Source organism: Typopeltis vanoorti, chromosome 17 (assembly GCF_054136105.1).
Source record: "Typopeltis vanoorti isolate ZY-2024b chromosome 17, IOZ_Tvanoo_1.0, whole genome shotgun sequence".
NCBI classification, from domain to species: Eukaryota; Metazoa; Arthropoda; class Arachnida; order Uropygi; family Thelyphonidae; genus Typopeltis; species Typopeltis vanoorti.
Window position 1 is genome coordinate 56493797 of NC_143565.1, and position 19542 is coordinate 56513338.

At 34.4% G+C, this 19542-nt stretch overlaps 1 protein-coding gene across 1 annotated transcript in view; it reads right to left on the reverse strand.

Annotated features, from left to right (window-relative positions):
• The window catches only part of LOC150097411 (uncharacterized), a 108607-nt gene extending 103617 nt beyond the window's left edge, over nucleotides 1–4990 (reverse strand). Inside the window, exon 1 of the mRNA XM_090407664.1 lies at nucleotides 4889–4990. The gene's annotated coding sequence lies outside the window, so the exon portion shown is untranslated. The remainder of the gene's footprint in view (nucleotides 1–4888) is intronic.
• Nucleotides 4991–19542: the final 14552 nt, after the last annotated feature.

Genomic DNA, 19542 nt, shown 5'->3' on the forward strand with positions numbered 1-19542 from the left:
CAGACTCTGGTTAACAGGAGAAAGAGGGGTGATATGATAGAGGCCCATAAACTTTTGAATGGATTTTATAGCATTTCAACTTATGAAATTTTTCGTTAAAATGCGGGAAGAAACACAGGGGCATCCATGGATGTTAAGGTTGTCAGTCAAGAAAGGGGTAAGAGCTAGGTTTTTCTCTCAGAGAGCAGTGAATGAGTGGAATAATTTGCCCTTATGGGTAGTGAGTGCATCTAGTATAAATGAGTTTAAGGGAAGGTATGATGGCTAGGTTGGGTAATTTACAGCCTCCCTTGATGAGTCATTGACTCCCTGGAGGTCTCGTGGTAATTATAATAATAATTATAATTACCCTGATATATTATAATATATCAGGGTAATTATAATTATTATTACCCTGATTATAATAATAATAATAATTAATGTTTCCCATTTGGGAAGTTTTATTAAACCGAATTTGTTTAAATTAGATTAGTTCCTGAGTGCAGATGCAGATTCAAAAAACAATCTTTCTTTTTTAAATTTATTATGGTGGAGCAAGGTGGTTTTTTTCCAAAAGATCCTGTGGGTTGTATTCAAAACATGGTCTGCACAGACTGACCATAATCGTGATTGCAGATGTATGACTTATGTTCTTCTAACCGGATGGTTGCTGATCTAACTGTCTGTCCGAAGTAAGCCAGCTTACAGGAACAATGTACTCTATATAGGTACTCTGTTTTTTGAATCTGCATCTGCACTCAGGGATCAACCTAATTTGAACAAATATGGTTGCATAAAACTTCCCAAAATTTGGGAAACATTAATTATCAGAGATCCCTCTTTACATTCTAAGCCATCTGTAAATTCCCATAGAGGGCACACCACCTAGATAGGACTTTAGTTTCACTCACTTGTTTTACTTATCATTGCATTGTATTTGTGTGTATTGTTACAAAAAGTTATTTGTAATCCCTGAAGATGTCCCTGTGACTGAGATGAAATATTGGAAGCATTAAGATTAAATCACAAGCTATCATATACGAGAGAGATAAACCAAGGGGTCCAACAGGGATGTCCCCTCTCAGCAACTCTTTTTAATATCTACTTAAATGAAATAATAATAAAATGGAATAAAAATTTACATCAAAGAATTAAACTTTCTCCTACAGTGAACTTAAACACTCTCCTTTTTGCCGACGACCAAATAATAATTACAAATTCTGAAGATAACTTACAGAAAGCTATTTTAGATCTAAATGAGATAGCCAAAGATTATGGTATGATAATATCAACAGAAAAATCAAAAACTATGGCCTTTAAAGGACAAGATCCAGTAAGAACTAAATAGTAATAGATAACAAGATCTTAGAACAGGTGAATTCATTTAACTACCTAGGATGTATGATCACATATGAAAATGAAAAAGATATAAATGCAAAAAGTGCAAAATATTTAAAAATAACAGGTGTAATTAACTCTATATTTAAACCAAACCTAGTTCAAAAACAAACCAGACTAAAAGTATACAATACATTAGCCCTACCAGTCTTAATGTATGGAAGCGAAATCTGGATAATAAAACAAAAAGTCAAACAAAGATTAATAACAGCAGAAATGAAGTTTATGAGAAAAACTGCAAAGTATACCCTATTTGATCACAAAAGAAACGAAGAAATTATGAAAGAATTAAACCAAGTAAACCAGTAATAGAAAAAATTAAAAAATATAAACATAAATGGATAAAACACGTTCAAAGAATGAAAACAGAAAGATTACCAAAACAAGCCTTAAAATACAAGCCATTAGGAAAAAGAAAACCAGGATGTCCTCTTAAACAATTCAACGATGACTTCTAAGGCCTGGAACATGCCATGCCAGGCCTAAATCCTTGATACGCATGATGATGATGATGATTAAAATTAGTTTTAATCCTTTCTCATTGCTGATAATATTCCATTAAGGCTCCAACATGAAAAGTTACAAATATTGAACAGAAAGCTATATTGGATTATGAAAAAAAATTATCTGTGGAGCCAAAAGGCAACCCTATGCTGCAAATGCAAGAAAAAATAAATGTGGAAGAATAACTAGTAAATGCAGATGGTAGCCTTTTGTCAGGAGTGGATGTTATTGTTCAAATAATGAATGCTCATTTCTCTAACATCTATCAACTAGGTGTATGTATCATGATGCTACCACTACACTAGATGAAGAGATAGAGGTCCATAAGAATGAGGATTGAGAGCTGTTGCATAACTAGGACGTGAATTCAGCAAAAGGGCAAGACAGGATTGCAAGTGTACCATCAAAATGGTTTGGCCCTTGACATGTTTGTATAACTTGAGTTTCAACTCAGAAAAGATAACACAAGAATGGAAAGAATGTATGACAGTTCCATTGTACTAGGTGGTACAAAAGTAGATGTACTTTAAAATCACCACCACTCTGGAGTAGTGGTGGTGGTGATTTTAAAGAAGTTGGTAAGAACTTGCATACAGAAATGGGTTGACAGACGAGCTATACTTTGCAAAGAAAAGCGTGGGTTTACTAAAGGGAGGTGATGTTTTAGCAATTTGCTCATATTTTATTACAATGTTATAGATGAGTTGGATAAAAGAAATGGATAACCTATGATAATGTTCAATTTTGCTAAGGCATCTGAGAAGATGCCACGTGAAAGACTGTTGCATAAACATAAGAATATGAGATTGGAATATAAACTATTAGCTTGTATAAGTGGATGGCTGATCACAAGGTGGTATATAGTGGGTGTGAATCTACCAGATTTAAGGTGACCACTGATATTCCCCAGGGATCAGTCTTTGTACTACTGTTGTTGACCTATACATCAATGCTATTGCAAAGGACCTGACAGGAAATGTTTAACCATTTGCTGATGATGCAAAGATAGGCAGGGCAATCAGGGATGCTACTGATATCACTTCTCTGGTCCCTATACAGCACTTACAGAATGATTTGAACAACCTAGCAAATGATAATGGCTGACAATTCAACATTAGTAAGTGTAAAATTATACACTTTGGCACAATGAAATTTCCAGTAGCATATTATATTGGTGGAATTATGTCAAATGAAACTGATGGGACAAGGGATCTTGGATTTATGATGGATAGGAAACTGGAGTTCAAAGGTCACATTGCCTTCAATGTGACCACTGAAAATTGAAAATACCACTCCAAGAATAATTGCAGGGTTGAAATAAACATTACCACTTAAGGATAAGAAAGTTATTTTGCCTCTTTACAGGTCCTTGATACAACTGCACCTGGGCTATTATGCACCAATAGTCTCCTGGGTTTGCAGGGGGATAGAGAAGCTGTGGAAAGTGTGCAAAGATGGTTAACAAAGATGATATCAGGATTATGAAATGTAGATTATGAAGTTAGAGTGAGAGCATGTGGACTACAGACACTAGTAAACTGGATAAAAAAAAGGGGGAGGGATATGATTCAAAAAGAGTGTTACAGGTTATCAACTAGTGAAATTTTTCATTATATGGAAGGTAGAAAGAGGACAAAGCATCCATGAAACTTAACTTTGTGTGTGGTTAAGAAAGGAGTAAGAGCTAGATTTTTTTCTCTTACCAAGCAGTGAGTGGAACAATTTACCTTGAAGTGGTGAGTGTATTCAGTATGAATGAGATCAAGAGAAGGTATAACATCTGGTGTGGGTGATCAATGGCCTCCCTTAATGAGTCTCTGATGAATGATAATAATAACAATAAAAAACTTATATAGCACTTCCATTCTGCAGATGGAATAACAATAGCTCACATATTCTCTGGTTGGAGCAGATACAGGGATTCAAATCTTACTGTGATACCACAGATTTATAAACACTTTTTAAACTGAAGGCAAGTCGGCTGATCTCACTTGTCAGTGAGGGTTTTTCCTCCACAAAGCAGGTAAAAATAAAGTCTGCAGTGATCATCACGAAATGCCATAGATGTGGAAAGTATTCTGAATTCCCTGACAATAAAGTTTGCAGTCTTCCATTTCATTAAATTTTTTGATTTTTGAACATAATATTACTGATAATCTCAGATGATGATTCTTTCAGTAATGATTGTGTGTTGAATTATACTATTAAGCTCATTGTAACTGTAACTATTTTATTTATGGTATTTTTTTTTTTTATCCAGGGATTCTGACCTATTTATGATTGATCTTCATAGTCACCTAATTTATAATTCTACGACTCGAAAATAAGTAATTATTGTCGCTGACCAATACACATGACGAGCTGAATGGTTTAATTAATAGATATGACTTTTTATTCTGAACAGCATAATTATACAGTAAAAATTCTCATAATCCACCCAATATGAAAATTTTAAAATGGTAGACACAAAACGAAAGACAGCCTTTAGGTGAGCATGTTTCACTACCAAACAGTAAAGTGATAAAAATGAAATTTAATACTGTTCTGTAATTTTTATTTCCCTAGTCATGTTTCCTACCATACCGAATATTCAATGTACATTAACTTTCTTTAAATCCTAAAATGTTCGTGTACATATCATATGTATGTTCGCGCGCGCGCACACACACGCAATCATAATATATATATAACAAACACTAAAGTGATAAAAATGAAATTTAATACTGTCCAGTCGTGTTTCCGACCATACCGAATATTCAACGTACATTAACTTTCTTTAAATCCTAAAATGTTCGTGTACATGCCATATGTATGTGCGCACGCACACACGCAATATATATATATATATATATATATATATATATATCAAATTTATAATTCGTAATAACAAATGCTAAGCAAAACGAGACTAAAAGAGGAAATTTAATATCATGGTGATTTGCCAAATATTCGCACAATTATGGCACATAAATATCACAAAGTAAAAAAAAAAAAAAAAATCAATTACCGCTACTTTACCACATACGACATCAACTTTAGACACAACATATATACCCGAATAAACTCTCAAAATAGGAAATACAATCCCTCTTGTGGTAGTTAATCATAAACGCAATCAAGGCTTGCAAGAAAGAGAAGCCCCTTGTATTCATGTGACATTTTCTTTACCACTAAAATCAATTATATTAAAAGAAAAATGAATACATATTTGTAATACCTGCAGAATTTCAATAAACTCGCAGAAATCAAGTAGTCTACATGGGAAATAAGTAACTTCCTATTTCGAACTATAGTGAAAGAAAAAGACTGAGCTCAAAGTCCGTGCATTTCAAGTAGGTTAAGCACTTATAACAACGACGAAATCCAGTTGATTCCATCTAAATATAAAATGCTAATATAACTATAAATACCCATCGCAATTACTCTGTTCACACGACTGTAATTTATCAAATTGTTTAATCTAAGATAAAGGGCGTCGGGACACAACACGACGCTGAATGTAGGGTATCCAGAAGCTTAGTTGGCTCAACAACAGATTGAAAATTATAATTAAAATAACTCATAAGACCCGTAGAACCTATTTCAAGCAATTAAAATACACCCAAACACCTTACCACTGAGAGCTGAAAATTCATAGTTATGCTAAGTACGAAAGACCAAAATTAACAAGTCAAATTTTTTGTGATAAGCATTAGTTATTATCTTAAGTAATAATATAAAATAATATAATAATCAAATAATATTAAAGTAACAGAAGCCTGCGTAGCTGTCTGTATAGACGAAGCCCTTTGGTTGGAAAGATCTTGGTTCAATTCCCGTATGGTCTCTATCGACTAAAGGTGAGTTAACCGGTCTCATAGGAGGTGGAGTATTTTTTGATACCACAAAAAAGGCAAACCGGTCCCAAGAACACACAATCACGGCTACGGTCATAAATATACTAACCGGCAACGAAGTCAACGGGAAACCACCTTGCTCATAATCATCTCCCTAGTATGGTAGCATATAGCTACCCCCATCAGCCATATGGCTGAGGGAATAGGAATAGAATTAAAGTAATGCATGTTGGTGATTGGAGTACGATAATATTTTCATAACAGAAGATAGAATTAAATTGGTCTAAATACAAAACTAAATACCAATATATACTGCTAATTTCATTAACTTAGTCAGTGGATGATGGTAATTCTCGTAGACAAGCTTATACGTTGGTTATGCATTACTAAATCACTTAAGGAATTCACAACGTATATAAGAATATAAATTAAATAACACTTTAATAAATATTTCCGATAATTCGCAAACGTCACGTTGCCATCTTCAAAAGGAACTTACAAAAAAAAAAAAAAAAAAGGCACGTGCACGTAGGCACAACAACACAGTAACTGAGAATTAATTTGATTCTCATTAATCACATTAATCGTGTGATGTAAACAAATAAAATCTTCTAATAACTTTTGGTTCCCAAAGAGAATTGAAAAAAGCAATATTTTAGCACAATCATTTTAGAAATCGGCAGGCAGTCGGCTCTTACCGACGTTCATGCAGGGTACGTTTCTATGGACTGGTAGATAAATAGCAATATTCAAAAAAAAAAAAAAAAAAAAAAAATCAGCTAACGCCTTTTTATTCCCGTATATACGGGAGTAGGCGAGGCCATTTAGCCCTATCTAACTTTTGGAGACTGAGTGGGCAGTTCAATCTCCACTGGTACCAATCAGAGACAGATGGCCCAAGGCTATCACTAATTAAGCGGTACGCAGTGAAGAGAGACGGCTCAAATGTGCCGCCATCTCGTGGTTTCTAACCCTAACACAATATATTTAATGTCTGAAATAATGTGGGTTCTAGGGTCGATTTTCTTGAGTTTACAGGACGAAAAACCCGAGTTTCCGGGAGGAAAAACCTGCTTGCCCGTGCCAGAGATCGACTAACTCGGGAACCGGTCGAAAAAAGGCTTAGAAAAATTTCCTCTAGTCGCCGACTAGACTCGACTAGACTTGAAACCAAGACTTCCTTCGTGCGGCCTAGCGCGATGGTGTGCAAACGCCACATCCACTGAGTTTTCTTATTAAGAGTTTACAATCGACCAGTTAATGGTATTTCTTCATATTTTTTCAAGTCCAATACTAAATCTGACTAATTAAAATGTGATATTATAATTATAAGTTTAAATAATTAGCTAACTTCTTCTTCTTCTCCCATAGTCCTAAATGAACCGTTGGGTCATTCATGGCTGGTAGGTGATACTCTTTGCTACCCTCCTCCAGTAGTTTCGGTCTCTTGTTCTTGATGTCAGTTGAGAAAGGGAGGATTTTGTCCATTTTTTTATGTTATTAGTCCATTTTAATCGACGTCGACCCCTATCCCTTGATCCCGGCTAGCTAACTAATGCGCCTTTTATTCCCTTAGTGGGAGTAGGCAACGCCTTTTAGTGAGTGGACAGTTCAGTCTCCACCTGTAACCATCCAGAGAAAGCTGGTCCATTATTATCACTAATTATAAGCTGCAACTGATGAAGAGATGGACAAATAAGTGTTGTCATATCTTGGTATCTAATCCTAACAAGATGTGTTACTGACTGAAATAATGTGGTTTATACGATCGATTTTCTTGATTATACGAGACGAAAAACCTGAGTTAACCTGGTAGGAAGAAAACCCTTGGAGGGTAACGGATGGCAATGTTGTAGCCGGTGAAGTTCTAACTGAGGCTCGGCTATTGCTGTTACCCTCCTGCCATGATCAGAGCTTTAAAAGATAACTTGGTTTGTAGGTTGGGACGTTGGAAGAAATGATCCCCTACGCTTTTTTTAAGCGCCTCCGTAGCGCAATTGGAAGAACGACGGTACATTGCGCCCTTCAATTGGGATAGGCCTAAGTTCGATTCTCGTCGCGACGGGAGGAATCTTTATCTGGTCGATTTCAATCGATGGTGAGTTAGCCGATCTCATACGGAGGTAGCAGGGTTTTTTCTCCCGGAAACTCGGGTTTTTCATCCCGCATACATACAAATCGGCCCTTCAGAACACACGCAATTTACAGACAAAAATTACTAGTTGTGGTGGTGTTGGAGGTGGGCGGTAGATGAGTCTTCGGACTCCTTGGAGGCATCAGGAATAATAATAATAATAATAATAATAATAATAATAATAATAATAATAATAATAATAATAATAATAACGAGAGAAAAACCCGCATACCAGTGGTGGAGATCGACTAACTCAGGAATCAGTCGAAGAAAGACTTGGAAAAAGTTCCTTCATCGGCGACTGGACTTAATCTAAAGTCGACCTTCAGGCGGCCTAGTGCAAACGTTGCAAGCGCCATTATTATTATTATTATTATTATTATTATTGTTATTATTATTATTATTATTATTATTATTATTAAGAGAGACTTCCCGGGAGTCAGGGACTCATTGAGGGAAGTCAGAAACTACATGACCAGCTATCATACTTATTCTTCAATTCATTCATGCTGCTTGCACTAACAACATCCAATGGCAATCCATTCCAATCATGCACTAGCCTATGATTGATAGGCTAGTGCATGAGAAAAATATAGCCTGCATCCCATTATTAGAAGCATTCGTTTTCTTAGCTTCCAAGGATGCCCTTGTCCTTTCTCCACCCTCCATAAACTGAAAAATACCATCAACTGAAATCCTCTATCACCCTTCCAGACGTTTGTGAGTCTCAATCATATCACACCTCTTTCTCCTATTTGCTAGTGTCTGCAGTCAACAAACTCTCAATCTCTCTCTCTCTCTCTTCATAATCAGTATTCCACAATACTGGTATCATTTTTAACACTTTCCTTTGCACTCTCGCCACTATATCAGAATCACAATGGAAACCAGACCTGCGCACAATAATCCAAGTGAGATATTATCAAAGTCTTGTAAAGAGGCAAAATGACACCCTTATATTTGCATGTGAACGCTAATTTCAGTATTGCAATTATCTGTTGAGTTGTATTTGCAATCTTTGCTATATGGCTCCTGAACTTCAACTTCCTATCTACTAAGACTGCTACTTCCCTAGCCTCATCAGTTTCTTCTAGCCTAACCCCATCAATATAATACGACACTGGATATCTATGCATGCCAAAGTGAATGCCTTTATTTAATGACATTGAACTGATATCCATTTTCCCATGCACACAATTCCAGCTTACAGACTGGTACGTAATTGATGCAGCAGTACTGGTACATATGCAGTACGGGTACATGACCTTCCCTTAGTAAATCCATGTTGCTCATTGCAAAGTGGAGATTCACTGTGAACCCATTTCTAAATGTGAGCAAAACCAATTTTTCCAAAATCGTTGCCATCATTCATGAAATATTGATTGGTCGATAGTTGGATACATTGGTCTTTGCACTACATTTGTGCAATTGAATTACCATACATTCTTTCCATTCCTGCAGTATCATGTCTGTTCTGAGACACACCAGGCTTTCAGGCTGTTTCACCAGGCTCAGCCTGGTGAAAGGAACAGGCAGTTCAACTGAACACTCTTTTAGTACACATGCTGATATCCCATCAGTCCCTATTACTGAATACTTATTCAGTCGTGCGACAGCTCTTATACCTCGTCCTGATACGCCTGAGTTTCTTCATCCAGTGAAGTGGTAGCAGTGAACTCAAAGTTGCGTACACCAGGCTGATAGTTTTTAACAAAATTAGAACTCATTATGTAAGTGCAATTATAAATTTTAAGCCAACAGAGTTTGTTTGAACCAACAAAGAAAGTTTAACCCAACAGAAAAAGCTAATTGACATGAATCTATGGAAAACTACCCTGGAATGGAAAAGGTAAAACGAAAATGGAAACGACAAAATATAATACATATGGCAAACTGGAACGTGAGAGGAACAGCATGTAAAGAAATAGAATTACACCAAATATTAAATGTAGAAAATTTTCAAATAGCAGTAATCACTGAAACAAAACAAAACAAAACAAAAAAAAATTATAAGGAACTGTGAGAAATGAAAATTTTAATGTACTATATGATGGAGTTCACCGAGACCAAGGTGCACAAACAGGTGTTATGATTTGATTCATAATTTCCTTTCAATACAGTTAAAGTATAAATTATGGAATGAACGAATAATAGAAGCTAGAATAAAAAGAGATAGAGGTTATTTAACAAGAATTTTTTTATGCACCAGAAGAAGGAAGAAAAGATGATAATATTGAATTTTATAATCAGTTACAATATATATAATAAAATAAATAAATAAAAATTATTATATAATATTAGGAGGAGACTTAAATGCAAGAATTGAAAACATGAAAATTAACAATAATAATGGGATATATGGAAAACATACTCTAAACAGGAATGATAAAAAATTGTTCGACTTTGTAGTTTATAATAACTTAAAATAATGAATTCTTTCTATAAACATAGAGACACATAAATATACTTCGCCAGCAAGAGGATGGAAATGAATGTTATATTACTTTATCTTAAATGGCAAGACATCAAAGTTCCCTTTAGATGTTAGAGTTCACAGAAGGATCTGAAATAAGTATTGACCACTTCCTCAATTGGCAAAAAACAATTTTAAATGGCTGCAAATAACAAGAATAGAAAGAAAATTTAAAACATTTGTTTATAAAAGTGGATTATTAAATCACACAAATATACAATGTCTCTATGAACAAAGAATTAATCAATATTCAGAGAAAAAAAATCAGCTAACGCCTTTTTATTCCCGTAAACGGGAGTAGGCGAGGCCATTTAGCCCTATCTAACTTTTAGATAAAATAAATTGAAATGAACAAATAGAAATAGAATGGCTTAATATTATTATTATTATTCCTGATACCTCCAAGGAGTCCGAAGACTCATCGCGGGAGGACATCTTCAACTGTCTCTACACCTTACCTCTACTACGAATCAACGCCATCTACCGCCCACCTCCAACACCACCACAACTAGTAATTTTTGTCTGTAAATTGCGTGTGTTCTGAAGGGCCGATTTGTATGTATGCGGGATGAAAAACCCGAGTTTCCGGGAGAAAAAACCTTACTACCTCCGTATGAGATCGGCTAACTCACCATCGATTGAAATCGACCAGATAAAGATTCCTCCCGTCGCGACGAGAATCGAACTTAGGCCTATTCCAATCGAAGGGCGCAATGTACCGTCGTTCTTCCAATTGCGCTATGGAGGCGCTTAATATAAAAATTATACTCAATACAGTAGGAAATGAAAGCTTAGGGAAGACCAAAAAATTCAATAAAAAGAAAAAACTGAAGATATGGGATGATACAATCAAAGAAATTAATCAAAAAAAAAAAAGAAGAAGCATATCATAAATGGTTAAGCAGTGAATGATTAGAAGATGAAATAGAATATAAAAGAATAAGAGCCAAAACTAAAATAGAAGACAGAAAAAGACATAGAGAATCATGAACAATTTTTTTCTAATTTTGAACAAGATTTATATAAAAGATGACCTAATGTATATAAGATTTCAGAAAAAAAAACAAAAAAAAACAGATACTAAAGAAAGTCTAAAAATAAATACCGAATTGAATTAGGGGAATTTCGAAATTTTTATACAGAATTGTGGACAGATAAATATTTTAAAAAAGATAAATGGCAAACATTTAATGAAAATGAAAAGAAGAATTAGAAATCAGCCCGAAAAAAAATGAGAAATGTAAAATCACCTGGAGAAGATAAGATAGGTTCAGAATTATATAAATGTGCAGAAATAAGGTTTAAAGAAATACTCTTATTATTTTTAAATAAGATCTATTCAACAAGTAACCCATCAATAGAATGGAAAAAAGCAATAGTGATCCCTATCTTTAAAAAACCTGTAGAGATGACCCTAAAAATTATAAACGCTTTAGTATTATAAATTCCTGTTATAAAATATATAACAGAATTTTAAATAACAAACTAATAAAATATTCTGAAAACTTTAATTTAGAAGTACAAAATGGATTTAGAAAAGTACGTGTATAGACCTGGCTTTTTGCCTAAAATTAATAATAGAGAAAAGAAGATAATACAAACATATTATATGTAATATGTTAGAAACACATATTACATGTAATAATGTAATATGTTAGAAACACATATTACATGTAATAATGTAATATGTTAGAAACACATATTACATTTATTGATTTTTTGAAAGCATTTTATTTAACACATAAAAAGAAAGACAAATACCAAATAATATTATAAAAGCTATAATTAGTATATATGAAAATAATCAAATACAAATAAAATTAAATTATGAATTATCATGTCCGAGAGAAATAAACCAAGGAGTACGACGGCGATGTCTTCTTTCAGCATTCCTTTTTAATATTTCTTTTTCTTCTTCTTTGGTACTACAGCCCCATGTAGCGCCGTGGCCTCCCATTTTTTGGCTTTCATAACTCACTACGAGGCAGGGTCGTTACCCCCACGCTCAATCATGTGTAATTGTGTGTGAAGCATTGTATTCTTAAGACTGGTTTGCCTGCTTTGCGGGAGGAAAACTCCAGATAAACTGGGGAGATAAACCCTGCCGTCCACGCCCAAGACCGGCTAACTTGGCTATGTCTGAGAAAGATTCTTAGCTCCTCACGTCAGCGACGAGAATCGAACGCAGGACACTCCTTTCCCCAGGCATATGGTTGCGGAGCGCGTAACCACTCGGCCTGCGCGGAACCTTTTAATATTTATCTAAATGAAATAATAATAAAATGGAATAATAATTTCCATCAAGGTATTATACTTTCTCCTACTGTGAACTTAAACACTCTCCTTTTTGCTGATGATCAGATAATAATTACAAATTCTGAAGATAACTTGCAGAAAGGTATTTTAAATTTAAATGAGGTAGGCAAAGGTTATGAAATGAAGATATCAACAGAAAAATCAAAAACGATAGCCGTTAACGGACAAGATCCAGTAAGAACTAAAATAGTAATATATAATATTTTACATAAGTAATACATAATAGTAATAGTAATAGCAATAGTAATACATAAGATTAGTCCCATGGAGCTTGCGACTTGCAGGTACAGGCATGGCTAACCCAGGGTCCCAGAGCTAAGTATGATCTATTTCAAAGCTTTTGGTCATACTTTTCTCTAACTCTTCCACTTCCTGCTTCTCTACCCTCGTACTAACATTCTTCCTAATCAGGATTCTTTACTTAAAACTTTCTGACTGTCTCTTTTCTTGCTTACTAACCTCAGGAGGAGGTCCTCCATTCTCTCTGAAGCTATTAGAGTACTCGAGGGCTAGGGGTGTTTCCTCCTCTTTCAATTAACCACTAATAGTTATAGTAGTGGGCAGCAGCGCTACTTGTATTAACCTCCTGTACCATACATGTTACAAAACTGCGATGTGGAAGGCAAGAGGAAACCACCGCATTACATTCTCAAGTAAAAGCAGCAATTGAAGTTAAAAATAAAGTCAAGATCGGCGATAGAGCCTTCACTAAAGGAGTCATGCCCGGCAAGAGAAGTAATTAGGCTTTTCAGGTCGACAGCCAACGAAATCCTGGTAGTTATTCAAAAATAAAGACAAGAAATAAGCTGAATATTGAACATGGAATGCAAGAACACTGCTAGAACCAGGCAAAATAGAAAATGTGAAAAAAGAAATGGAAAGACTTTAAATAGTCATTCTGGGCATTAGTGAGACGAGATGGAAGGGACAGGGTGATTTCTGGAGTGGAGAATTTCGGATAATATATTGAGGACAAAAGAAGGATGAGTCAGATGTTGCAATAATGCTTCATAAAAAAGTTGGAAAGTTAATCATTACAATAATTAACCATAGTGACAGAATCATGGCGATAAGCATTCAAAATGAACAGTAAACCTCAATATTATAATGGTCTACATGCCAACATCACAACATAGCGATGAAGATATAGAAGAAATTTTTGAACAAATAGGAGAAATCTGGAGCAGCTCTAAAGACAGAGACAATACAATAATAACGAGAGATTGGAATGGTATAGTGGGAGAAGAGAGCAATGATAATGATTCAGGAATATTTGGTCATGATTCAGGAATATTTGGTCTTGGACGTAGGAATGAAAGAGGAAAGCAATTAATAGAATTTTGTACACAAAAACAGTTAGTTATAGCAAATACACTATTTTAAGTTCCAAAAAGAAGAAGATATACCTGGAAAGCGCCTGGGGATTCATATTGATATCAAATAGATTATATATTGGTCAAGAAAAGATAGAAACCAAATAAAAATTGCAAAAGCTATCAGGTGCCGACATTAGTAGTGACCATAACCTTGTCTTAATGAAAACAGAACTGAAACATAGAAAACAAATCCAAAGATACAAACCAATAAGATGGAACCCTTGAAAAAGTAAAGAGTAAAGAAGTAAAGAGAGGATACCAAGGGGCAACTGATCATAACATTCCATAAAACATAAATAGTCAGAATAATATTGAGAAAACATTGGATAACAGATGAAATACTTGATCTTATGGATGAAAGAAGAAAATATAAAAATGCTGTTAAAGAAGAAGATGTGGCCAAATACAAATATCTTAAAAATCAAATTACAAGAAAATGTAGACAAGCCAAAAGAGAATACCTAGAAGAACAGTGTAATAACATAGATGAATTATTTAAAAAAGAAAACATAGAGAAAGCCTATAATGAAATTAACAAACTGACTTTCAAATTTAATAAGAGCAAAAACAATGCCATCAAAAATGAAAATAGAAAATTACTAATAGAATCTGAGGATATATTAATTGAATGAAAGAATTATCTTGAAAATCTCTATAATGGCGACGAACGTGATGTTGATATCAGCATAGAAAATCAAAATGAAGATAATCTAGGACCCCCAATAATGCGAGAAGAATTTGATAAAGCACTATCCGAAATGAGTAAGGAAAAAAGTCCCAGTGTAGACAATATTCCTATAGAACTGCTACAAAATCTAGGTAATGAGACAAAAATCTTACTCCATCAATTAATAGCCCAAATCTATGATAGAGGAGAAATACCGAAGGAGTTTATGAAATCAACCATAATACCAATACCAAAAAAGAATAATGCAAACAAATGCAGCCAATTTAGAACAATAGCTTTAATCCCACATGTTAGCAAAATTCTGCTAAAAATTATTAAAAATAGAATTTATTCAAAAATAGATTGTCTATTGGATGAAGACTAATTTGGATTCACAAAGAATAAATTAACAAGAGAGGCAATACTCTGTTTAAGAACAATAATAGCGAGAAGATTAGACCTTAGTCAAAACACATACATTTGCTTCCTTGATTTAGAGAAAGCGTTTGAATACTCCTAAATTGGCTAACTAATATCTGCATAGATTTGAGGGATAGGAAAATAATTTATTAAATTTACAAAATGCAAAATGAACGGATTAAAATCAATGATAAGGAGAAAATATTAAATATAAGGAGACGAGTAAGACAAGGATGTATACTTTCACCACTTTTTTAATTTATATATTGAAAAGGCCATTCAGGAAACTAAAGATAAAATAAATAGTGGCATAAAGATAAATGGTGAGCAAGTCATGTGTTTGAGATTTGCTGATGACATAGTCCTTGTAGCAGAAAACAGAAGAACATTAAAAACAATGCTAGAATTACTAAGTAATAACCTTGAAAAATATAACATGAAAATCAACACTAAAATCATTGTTACAGGCAAAATCCCTATCAATATAGAGCATATAGACATCAGCGGGAAACAAATAAAACATGTGAAAAGCTTTAAATATTTAGGAAGCCTAATAACAGAAGATAGCAGAACAGGAGAAGACATAAGAATAAACAATGCAAAAGTCCAATTCTCTAAGATGAAAAGCATTTTAACAGGAAACCTCATCCTACAATTGAAAAAAAATTAGTAAAGACATTGATATGGAGCATTGCACTGTATGGATGTGAAACCTGGATTCAAGGCAGTGAAGATGTAAGAAGATTGGAGGCTTTTGAAATGTGGTGCTGGCGCCGCATGAACAAAATAAAATAGACAGGAAAAAAATCAAACGAACAAGTCCGGAGAGAGATAAATGAAACAAGAAAGTACTCTAATTAAATCGATCAAAATGAGAAGGGATAGTTGGTTTGACATATACTTCGACATGATGGACTTGTGAAAATAATAACTGAAGGCAAAATAGAGGGGAAAAGAAGAAGAGGCAGACCAAGGAAAAGCTTTCTTGACCAAGTCAAAAACAGCATGTGTTTGAGGAGTTACCAGAAGGTTAAGAAGAAAGCCAATGACAGAGCGGAATGGAGGAAATTGCTGCTGAGCCACCAGTCCCAAGACTGATGCAGGTGATGATGATGATAAGATTTTAGAAGAGGTGAAATCATTTAACTGCGAAGGATTTATGATTACACATAAAAATGAAATATAAACCTAAAAATTGTGAAATTTAAAAATAATAGTTGTAATTAATTCTATATTTAAACCTAATCTAGTTCAAAAACAAACCAGACTAAAAGTATACAATATATTAACCCTACAGCCCTATTGTATGGAAGTGAAATCCGGACGATAAAACAAAAAGACAAACAAAATTTCATAACAGCTGAAATAAAGTTTATGAGATAAACTGCAAAATATACTCTATTCAATCACAAAATAAATGAATAAATTATGAAAGAATTAAACCAGGAATTAGTAATAGAAAAAATTAAAAAATATAAACATAAATGGTTGGAAAAATGAAAACAGAAAGATTACCAAAACAAGCCTTAAATTACAAACCATTAGGAAAAGGCAGACCAACATGTCACTTAAGAGATTCAACATTGACGTCTAAAACCGGAACTAGCCACTCTATGCCTAAATCCTTGACAAGTGTGATGATAATGATGATGAATTATAAATTTTATTTAATGAAATTTACCTGTTTGTATTTCATTATTTCTAAATTAATAATGCAATTATTACTTTTATCCCACTGAATCCTATTTTTCTGTATAGCCTTCGTCAACAGTTTCTTTTCTTTTTTCTTTTTTTTTCTTTTTTTTTGTCTGTGGGCAGTCTTCGGTTCCAACAATCTTCGCCAAGTCTCTATTTAAGTCTAGACATAATACTAGACAATCTTGGATTCATTTGTTTTTCTATTAAATGATATTGAGTAAGTGTAGTTGTCCTTTTTCGCCAAACATTTTCCTTTTCTGTCAGGAGAAAAACATACCGGTCTTCCTAAACCCCTTTAAAATCGTACCCAATTGACAGTACGCAAACCAACACTGCATTCATTGGCAATTTGTCTTAAAAACGCAGAGCACTATTAATAAACATCGCAGAGAGAGTTAAAACACTCGACACTTAACCAAAATAGGCAACTAAAACCAAAACGGAAAATAGTAAACTGAAACCAAAAAGCGTGTCGAAAATTCGGCTTTTTCGGATTAATTTGTTCGCTACTGTATTTGCCCATTACATGTGTGTGTATACATTGTAAACATTATGAGTGAATAATAAATATATAAAAAAAGTAATATTATATTAACATATTTTACAGTCAAAGATCCTGTCAAAGAATAAAAGAAACATGAACAACATAATGAAATCTTTGACTGGCAAATGATTTGAGCCCTATCCAAAAGCCTTGAAATCGACTAGATATAAAAATGTTATGAGTCCCTAAAACCGCCGTTTCCTGGAGTTGAGTTTGTACTATTTCCTAAAGACTCCGCTTTTCCAGATGCATAATAAATGCTCTTCGTGCTACCCATAGTGCGCTTATGACAAGTAGAACTGCTATCGCCGTTTTCTTCCAAAGCAGTTGAATTTCAATCTCCAGATTTCTACACTTCGTCAGATCTTCTACACATTTTCTTCTTCTTCTCTGCCCCCCCCCCCCCGGTTTTGTCAGATCATTAATCCACACTGTTGTAGTCTGGTATATTATGTTGCAGTATATCGATCTGTCTGAATTTTAAAGTCCCGTAATATATTTTCAGCGGAAGTAGAGCTTGCATGGCAGCGCTGGACCTCTCAAAGAAGGATTTAAGTTCGACTCTAGATGTCGACTAGATGAATTATCACTATGCCTTTCTTCGACAGGAATTTTCTCCCATAAACTCAAAAAAAAATCGACCGTAGAACTTGCACTATTTCAGATAATAAAATATTGTGTTAGAGTTTATTTATTTTTAATCTTAATTTTTTTATTATTTATTTATTTTTAATATCTTTTTAAATTGTGTTCCCAAGAGGCTTTACAAGTTGGGAAACTATATTTCCCACACATGCTTCAGGGTACAGCTTTTGATACTCAATCATACCTGTGTTTATAGTGTGTATGAGCACTATTGCTCCAAGAACTGATTAAATGATTCACTGATTCTTTTATCTCAGCACAGTCACATTTGCTATCGTTACAGATCTTTTCAATCTTCGCATTGATTGCATTCGTTTGTAATGCTTGGTCTTGAAACGCAAGTATCAAATCTGCAGTCTCATGGTTGAGGTTGGCTTGCTGAAAACAATGTCAGCTAAGCGACTATCAACATTTCCTTCAAATACTGACCATGGGATGCTTCATTTTTTTTAACTTTCTTATATTTTTTTCCTGGACTGATTTATTGAAACTACTACATTCACTAATTTTTCTTTTTAATCTTCAGTTAACACCTTTTATGTGGTTAACTTGATGTGATTTAACAGTTACTTTCTTCTTCCACTCTTTGCTGTACTTGTAAGAAGCTATGTTCTCCACATTTCCTTGTTATGTATAACCGATTCGCATTAATGCATGGATACAAGGCTTGATTTATTGTCATTCATTTTCATGTTTAACGACATCCAGATGGGCTTCTGTCCAGTCAGTTTTCCTTGCCGCTCTGTATCTGATTACATCTCTAGCATTTATATGAAATCTTTGTAGGAATTTTTCTACATTGGCCATAGTATTTAATATTTCATTCCTGCGAACATATAGAATAGCTGAAATGGATTTTTGTAAAATCTCGATGTAGCTTAAAAATATCAAAGCGCTTTACATCGATTTTTTACAGAGGTCACGTCCCATAAGCATGTTGTAAAAATAACTTGTTTGTCTCTGTATATTTTGTACTAGATATTTTTGTAAATAACCCTTTGGAAGTTAACTTATATACTTTAATAAGAATATTTTAGAGTGATAAAAAACAAAGGTAATGTTTTGCCGCTGGAGCTGTATGTAATAGATCCATGGCGGCATAAGAAAGGTTGTTTATGAAATTTTGTGTGTATGTGAAAGGCTTACAAGCTCTGCTCGTAAACACCTCACCTCCGAAGTCAGTCAGAAAGGTTTAAACAGCTTTCCGATGGCCGGCAACTTACAATAAAAGAAAGAGGAGGAGAACAGAAAGCGGGCCGAGCTTGAAAGAAGATGAAAGAGTCATGCCGAGTTCTTTGGGGTTACAAACTTCGTGCGAGGTCTCAGAAAAGGCATAATAAAAAGGGACAGATTCAAGCATAGAGAGCTTCCCGGTTCGAGAGGTTGCTAGAGAGAGACGACTTCTAGGCCAGAGAGAGGGTTTCCAGAGGCCGAAGCGGAGCTCCCCGTTTCCAGTCGCTAGAGAGCTTCCAGTCGTTAGGCATTTCGGCGATCCCAAGCCAGAGGAGAAAAGCCGATGTAAATTCCCGAAGCAGAGAGTTGGCGACAGTTT